Source organism: Dermacentor andersoni, chromosome 2, assembly GCF_023375885.2.
Source record: "Dermacentor andersoni chromosome 2, qqDerAnde1_hic_scaffold, whole genome shotgun sequence".
NCBI classification, from domain to species: Eukaryota; Metazoa; Arthropoda; class Arachnida; order Ixodida; family Ixodidae; genus Dermacentor; species Dermacentor andersoni.
This window is the reverse complement of record NC_092815.1, coordinates 246,868,825-246,876,751: the sequence shown is the minus strand read 5'-3', so window position 1 is coordinate 246,876,751 and position 7,927 is coordinate 246,868,825. Positions and strand designations below refer to the sequence as shown.

Here is a 7,927-nt window from a genome sequence, read left to right as displayed (position 1 = left end):
TCGCAAGCTTGAAGTCCTCGGTGCCTTCAGAATGCAATCATTTGTTTAACCGCAAGCTATGGGGAGTCAGAGGGTACTGCTCTGGGCATCGTCAAATCCCGCCATCTAGATGAACTTTGTAATGTCGGCATTTTGGGCCACTTATCAGAGGCCGTAGCGGCCCTCTGGGCCAATCGGATGCGACAATATGGCGGAATCCGACAATGTTCAGAATAGCACATTTTAAAAAGCAATATTGATTCTACGTGTATCAAGCCACAACGTGACTGCCGAAAGACTGGCGGCACCATACTTGCCTTGCTGCAGACAGCGGGGAACTCGGCCGCAATAAAAGCAGAACAAGCAACTTGCCTTATGTGGACATGCGACGTCTAGCCACTACGGCCGCTTGCTGTTTATTCAGCAATTGTCGAAGCGCGCAGGAGAGGTCTGTCCCGCTGCGTCGCCAGGTGCAAACATGAACCACGTAATTTGTTGCAAAGAACGGGCGCTTTATTGCGGGTTCAAACATCGCAAGCTCACAGCGCCGAGGTCTGGGGACACACCGGCGCTGGGATCGAGGCAGCCGCCACTGTGGGCCGCTGAACTTCCAAGAGAAACAGCTCCCGCAAGCAGTAAGGAGAGCATCATCCGAGGTCTCGACGGCTGCTTTCATCCAATTGACCGCTCGTCTTCCACTGGGTCCGCAACCGTACCCTATCAGCGGCGCTCTGCTGACGCAGTCGACGATCAATTTAACTTTCACGAAATCGCTACCGCAATCTGAATGCGGGGCGAGGCCACAAGCATAACCTCCTATATCGTGTATAGAGGCTACGTACGCCCCAATCAGTTTACAAAAACTTTTAAAAAAGTTCCGCAGATGCGCGCCTATCCGAGCAACTGATAAATCGAGCCCGGCGAAGTTGTATAAGCGAGTTCTCACCTCTGAAGTACTGCACTAGCGGACAACTTTTCTTGGCTATGAAGCGAAGGCTAAGCAAACTAAGCGCGCCTATTTCACCGCTGCTGGAAGTAGTTCCGCAGTTTTCTTCACGTTTTCTCACGTCGGACATAGAAAATATTTCTTTACAGCACCTAATTTGAAACGATACGCAATATTCACCAGTCAGCCATTATTTTATGGCATTTTTATTCGCTCTTTCACACCCGAGACCATCGCACGTTTTGAAGATTCATCAAACGCAAAAAGGCACCGGTGTCTTGTGGCGATTGTCACTTGCTGTCCCGTCAATAAACTCCCCCGAGACGCCGTTGACCAGCTTCAGCAACAAGACTGTTTAAGCGCACCAAAAAAAAAAGACGTGTTTGCAGCGCCTGCGCGGAAATCAAGCGAACCCGTCTGAAAATCGCAACCTTCAGCGTATAGAAACGAGTGAGCAAGCCGACTGCTGCGCCGGCTCTACCGACGCCATACGGCTGCTTCAGAGCTCCAAGGCAGGCTGCGATGCTCGCCGTTCAGAACTTCGTGCGTATACGATCTGAATAAACTGATTCGCAGAGTTCATTGTATCTGCCTTCACTAAAGAGGTTGTGGGAGGTTGGCAAAACCGAAACCGGTGCCGAGCGCGTCCGGACTACGTTGCGTACGAATATAGGCATGTGCAAAAGCTCCAACCCCGTAGCTACCCCTTCATAGCCAAGAAGAGTCCGCGAGTTTGAGTCCTATTTGCCGGCCGTATCACCGACGCCCTCGTCACACGGATGCTTCCGGGCTCGCGCGCAGGCAGCGTGGTTGGTTGCTCTTCACCACCGCACTAACTCCTTGATTATCTCCAAGGCACGAAGCCGGAAACACGCGACGTGATTAACACATTACATAGTGGCTAAAAAAAACACCGCGCAAAGGTGTCTATTTGTGTGAAGTGTACACCAGGCAACTCTCAAGCTATGTCATCTGTTTGTGCGAAGGGAACACAGTGACTTTTATGCTAGTCATTCATAATCACGTTTCAAAGCGAAAATTTGGAACTAGAAACCAGGCTGCATTGCTCATCGATACCTAAACTGCCCGCTGTGCTAAAGCCTGCCAAACCCCCTTCAACAGCATCACTCTAATACTAGAGGTCACTGGTGCTAGTGTGCTCATGGGCACGATGGTTCGGCCAGCGAGGGAATGATGGGGAGTGCAGGGATTTGCCTAACCTTCGTCCTTCTGGCTCCAAACTACTTTGCAAATTGATCTTTTTCAACAGAGTATTGCGTATGAATGCAACAATTCATTCTAATACTTATGTGTTACTACCTTGAACATATAAAAAAAGAAAGGAACTGCTTCATAATTTAGGCCAATAAAACAGTAAAGTCACAAGAACGTATGAAGCCACAAGCACAACGATGCTGGGGTAAGAGTTCTCTTTAAAAACTTCAGTAGGAAACTTTGCGGCCACCATGTACAGTACTCATGTCTTAAGCTACGCCAGTGGTCTAGTCTTGAAGGTACTGTTACATCATGTGCACCGTAATGAATGAAGCTGTTGAGATCTAGCATGCCCATTTATGAGACTTCATCAGATGTGAATATGCATATGCAGCCGAGGTTTCTTCTAACAGGAAGAAACCTTGGCACATTCTCAATTAGGTGCATTATTTCTGGTAGCCAATGTGCAATTCCCATGCTCTGCACCAGCATTAAAAATCTGTCTTGCAACACCGTTGATGTAAATTCACATAGTAAAAAGTACTGTAACATGTATTAAACGGCGGACAATGAACACAACACCCAAGATAGAGGCAATTAAACACGCTTTATGATCGTACTAGTCTAGTTTTCTGGACTGCTGTGTTCTCTGGCGCCGCATTTGCCACTGTGTATTACGTACACAAAATTCTGCATTTTTTGCAAAAGCAATTTTCAGCACCCAATAAGCAACCTATTACCTTTTGGTAGCAAATAAGAGGGCGAAAAGTGGCCAAGCTTCCACCGCACATTGCTTCAAGTATGAAATGGCTTAACAGTCAAGAAGGCCATACTGCGCAATTCATGGTCAAGGGTCCAAATGTAAAATTCCTACCTGACAACAGACAACAGTTTCATGTTACGATGAGCAAGCAGGCGACATACAAAGTGATTTCTCTATAAACGGAACAAAAACGCAAACTGCAGATATAATTGTTTTTCTTGATTTCGTGTTGCTTTGTACAGTAGAGCTAGAGAACACCTTATAGCCTGAAACCGTTACTGCGCCTTGAACTTTGCAAACACTGCACGACTGCAAATTTATGCTCAGCCTGCACGAGACAACCCTGCCGCTTTATGAAAGTGTTCAATAGTTTGAAGGCAGCATTCCCTCTGAAGTCACATGCGTGCATCGCAGTCATGCTGCTCCAAGCAAATCGGGCACGGTACTCTACTAGACTGCATACAATAAGTCGGCAGCCATGCTGGAATTGATCCGTAAACCACACAAATGAAACACTAAATAAGCCCGATGAACTGATCTCTCACAAGTTTGCACTTTAGTTCGGAAACATTGCCTTTAAGGAAATACTCAAAAACATTTCGTATTTGAAAAACTTGCGCCTGAACTGTGGGTCCAGAGATGTCAAGATCGCACGATTCAGTTTACATTATTCTCTGGTGTCTGCCTTGTTTATATATTCAAGACATACAATGCTACCAGCTGGTCTTTGCCATTAAAAGCAAGGTAGCCATTCTTCACAGTGTAAGATTTGCAGCCAATCTACTGACGTCACGGAAGCTCCCACAGAAATTTCAAGACGCCGCAATGACTTCGCACACAAAAATGCACACAGTTGCTGCGAGCATGCCTGCGCTTGTAGACAAGGCCAGGCCAATTCAATAAGATGCATCGTGGTTGTGAAGTCATTGACTACGTTGCATTACTTGTGTATATTTCTAGGATCGTACCGATGCCTCCACCTGTTTGAAGCACCCAAGCAAAATGCTGCAGTGCAAACGAAGTGCAATGACAAAGCAGCTGCAAGCTTAGCCAATTACACGACTTGAGCCCGTGGAGCTGTCATGAACTCAAAAGCAGAACAAGTCCTGGCACTTACTTTTACCACACAGTGCTCTGGACATGTGTATAGACATCCCTCGTAGCTAGTGTCTTTTGGACATCATAGGCAGACCAACATTCATCTGACGACGTCTCAAAGCTGCTTCAGGCAACACTAACAACGCTTGCACGTCACTAACAGGTCCATCCTAGCAACCAGCAGCAAACTCCCCATGTCTAAAAAGGAGCGTCCCATAGGCCCAGTAAAGTCCTTATACAATGCATGATCTGCACCGTTACCATAACAGAAATGCTAACAGTGGGTATTTGCCTTTACAAGTAATCCTGCAGAACTTAATAACAAGCTACAGTGCATACACCAAACGCCTTCAAATTGCCGCTCGATTGCTTGAATGCATTGTTCCAGTCTTGTACCCAAATGATAGAAAAAAAGATTAAAAATTTTGTGCACCTTCTCTTGCAATTGAACAAGCCAAATGCCACCCCAGAAATTTTCAGCATCAACTTAAACGATGAAATAAATACCTTGTTAGCTGCTGCAAGTTAAACACGTGAGCCCCAGCACATAAAACTTTGACCATGTGCACAGTGGCCACACAAAGCGGCTCTCATGTCATGACAGCCCTGTTAGCGCCTGCAACACATGTACGCATTGTGTACCTCCTTGCAGCGTCGAAAGATTGCGTGCCACGTCGAGATGAACCGCTGCCCGTGCCCCATACTTTACTTACCACGCGCTTGTGCTGTGAAAGCCTGGCTTTGCTGGGGCTGGCCCAAACGAGGACCTGGATGGTCCATTGGGCCGAGTAGCGAGTGCCTTTTTCTTCCTATTTTCCAAGCTGCATGCTGCAAACTAAGTGCAAAGCTTAGCACAGCGCACCTGTACCTCAACTAATGGACCAACTAACAATGGAGAACCCCGTTTCACCTGCAAATAGGCTAAAGACCCCAAGTAGAAGACAAAAGCTGAGGAACTTGCTTCAATCTGCTCCATTACTGCTCTAAAGGACCTACCCTAACATCTGTCTACGCTACCATCTGCTGAAAAGAATCCACAAGCACTGAGCGACCTGCACTAGTATGCGGCCTACCCAAATTGGGCCTCGCGGCACTTGCACTGCTACCATTCAGAGCCTAAGTCCGAAGTCATAACGGTTCAACCAAAGCCAAAGCTTCACTAATGGATGTGGTTTAAAATTTATCATTCCAGGGCAGCACAACCTAGCGTTGCCGCAGTGTAGTGCTCTAGGTTAGTTTTCAGGACCTTGGTTTCATTAATCTGAACCCAGAGCATTACACACAAGTATTTTTGCATTCGTAGGAATCTGCTTGCCCTATTGAGTACACAATCCCCCAATGTGTTACGCAAACAGTAATCATGCTGTCGCTAACACATACCGTAAAGATGGCCAAGACAAAACAAGTCGAGACAGCCCAAGTAGGTCCATTAAAAGACACTCGGCCAAAATCCCTAGTGCCTCTGTACAAAAGGATCAAGATATGCTGCTATTATAGTTGAGCAAAAACCTACATCAAGGAAGCCTCCACAGAAGGATGTGGTCAAATAGCTGATACCAATCTTTCCACTTAAGAAACAAATCTATGGACCAACACTTGGCATCGTCTTAAGTGTTTTAGATACAAAAGTACATGGAATAGTGTCATGCTACCATAGAACAGTTTTACTGCTACAAAGTTACCTTAACAACAAAAGTAACATCTCGAACTCAGATATTACAATTTGAAGTCAAACTACAAGCTATCATCTAACGGAGCCACCTACAAATGGAACTCAGATTTTACAACTTAAGGCCACAATCAAAGCTATCATCGAACAACGGAGCCGCGTAGAAATAACGATTCTGTAAAACCTTACTTAGCTTTACTTCAAGTAGCTGAAATCTGGCATGTCAAATGAAAGTCAAGAACAGGTGCAGGGTTTGGAAACTAATCGAAAACCCTAGTTACAGTGACATTCTGCAGCCTGCTATGTGAGCAGAGTTGCAAAGCGGTCACAGGAACATTCAAAGCGAACAGGCAATAATCTCTCGGAGTGAAGTGATTAGCCAAATTAGGGACAACAGTTGCATCACACGTGCTGCTATCAGCTGGCGGAAAAATAGCGATAACAGCAGGAAAACTGGCTAGCAGAAAGTGCCCTGGCAGCAAAAGCACTGCACACGAACAGTGCTACTAGCAAAAAAAGGACACTAGACTTCATTGCCAATGAGCTGCTCAAACACCACTCCTTAAAGTACATATCAATTAAGTATAAAATTTTTGCGTCCCGATGATCTATAGTTGTACTACTTGCAATGAATCAAGCATTCTGGTCTTAGCTTAAGTGCAGCGAGTACCCAAACCTTCCAAAGATTGTTGCAAGTACGTCCAGCTGACCCAAATGGCACACTGTTCGTGCCAGCACAGGAATGCAATGTATAGCTACCTAATTATGCAGCGATTCAGTCTACCCTTTTGTACGGTTCTGAAATCCAATTCAGCTTTGCTATCCTTCTGCATGGTTCTGAAACACACATTTAGTGCTACAGAGCTCAAATATACAGCTAGCACTTTATCATAAAGAACAAATTCACAGCCGCACCCTACACACCAGCTTACCAGACCTTAGGAGGAGCACGAGATGTTCTGTCCAGCATCGCCGCTGACTGCCTCACATTTTGTGCCACGAAGGCCTCACAGCGACTACCTCTCAACTGCACTACCATTCCCTACAACTCCTTCCATACACACGGGCTGATGCACTGGAACTTCATTAGTGGGCACCTGCTTAGTTTTTTTCAGGTGCTTATACGTATGCCAAACCTTCAGGTATATCGCCACAATTACAAATGTATACTGCATTGCCATGCAGACACATGTTCCAAATTAGGGAGCCTGACATATATGTAACCCATCCATCCATCACATAGTTCATGTTTGTAGACAGAGTTACCCCACACTTCACGCGGCACCAGCTCATCATTCGCTACGCGAGTTTTTAGTACCTTTTCTTGTACAAGAATGTACGGGTGCCTCACGGTTGTGCAGTTGGTTGCCCGCAAGATCTGCAGCATTGCACAAGTGTGCGACATGCATCTAGCAAAAAACAAAAGTGGTGGGGGTCATCTGCAGACTGCCTTGAGTAGACTGTTGTATACTATTTTGAAGGAGGTATCCACCTCACTGTGGAGAAAAGCTATGGCAACTTGGAAAGCTGCCATCACTGCCAAGAGCAACATTTCGGCTTTGTGGGTAAAGGGTACATGATGCAAGCATGATGCAAAACACCTTTACAACATGTTCAGGATGGCTAGCATTTAAAACCACCTACCACACAATGACAGTGCCTGCAGTCACAGGGCAAGGGAACTGACAAGGCTTACTGTTTAAAGTAGCAACAAAATCGCGACAAAATTTTTGTGGCAATGCACACCTGTAAAGTCTTGCGTCCACCCCCGTACAGCTGTAATTGATGCGTACTGCTAGCAGCCCTTCCTCCCCTCCGTGTGGGCACCAATGAGGTTCCAGTGCAAAAGCTGTCTGTACCTCCCGGGCACAGTTCTGCCAATAAGAAGCCCCAACACCACAGGCACGCGAGACGGGAAACCTGGGCGGTAGAAGGCAGCGAAAGCAACGGTACCGCTTACCAACGGGGGGGGGCCGGGTCGCTTCTGCGTTGGCCCCACGCTGTTGAGACCATTTCTGTGTGTGTGATGGGAGGAATAGAGGGGGAAGGAGGGAGGGGGTGATGGCACCAGGCGGGAAGCTCACCGTGCGGGAGGGCAGCACGGACCTCTTGCCGGCCCGCCCAACCCGCCTCGCCTTCAGGCTTCGCTCTTCTACGCCCGCAACCACCGGTTTCTTTCTTGCCCTTCGCAAACTTCAAACTTCACAGAGACACACCAATGCGCTTCGTTTTCCTTCTTCCAAGCCCTTGGTGGGGG

General features: G+C 46.9%; 1 long non-coding RNA gene across 1 annotated transcript; it reads right to left on the bottom strand.

Annotated features, from left to right (window-relative positions):
- Positions 1 to 470: 470 nt before the first annotated feature.
- On the bottom strand, positions 471 to 7,748 carry LOC129387026 (uncharacterized). The gene is made up of 2 exons (XR_008614349.2): positions 4,715 to 7,748; positions 471 to 677 (listed from the first exon to the last, which is right to left on the bottom strand). It is a non-coding gene; the product is annotated as an uncharacterized lncRNA (long non-coding RNA).
- Between the last annotated feature and the right edge of the window lie 179 nt (positions 7,749 to 7,927).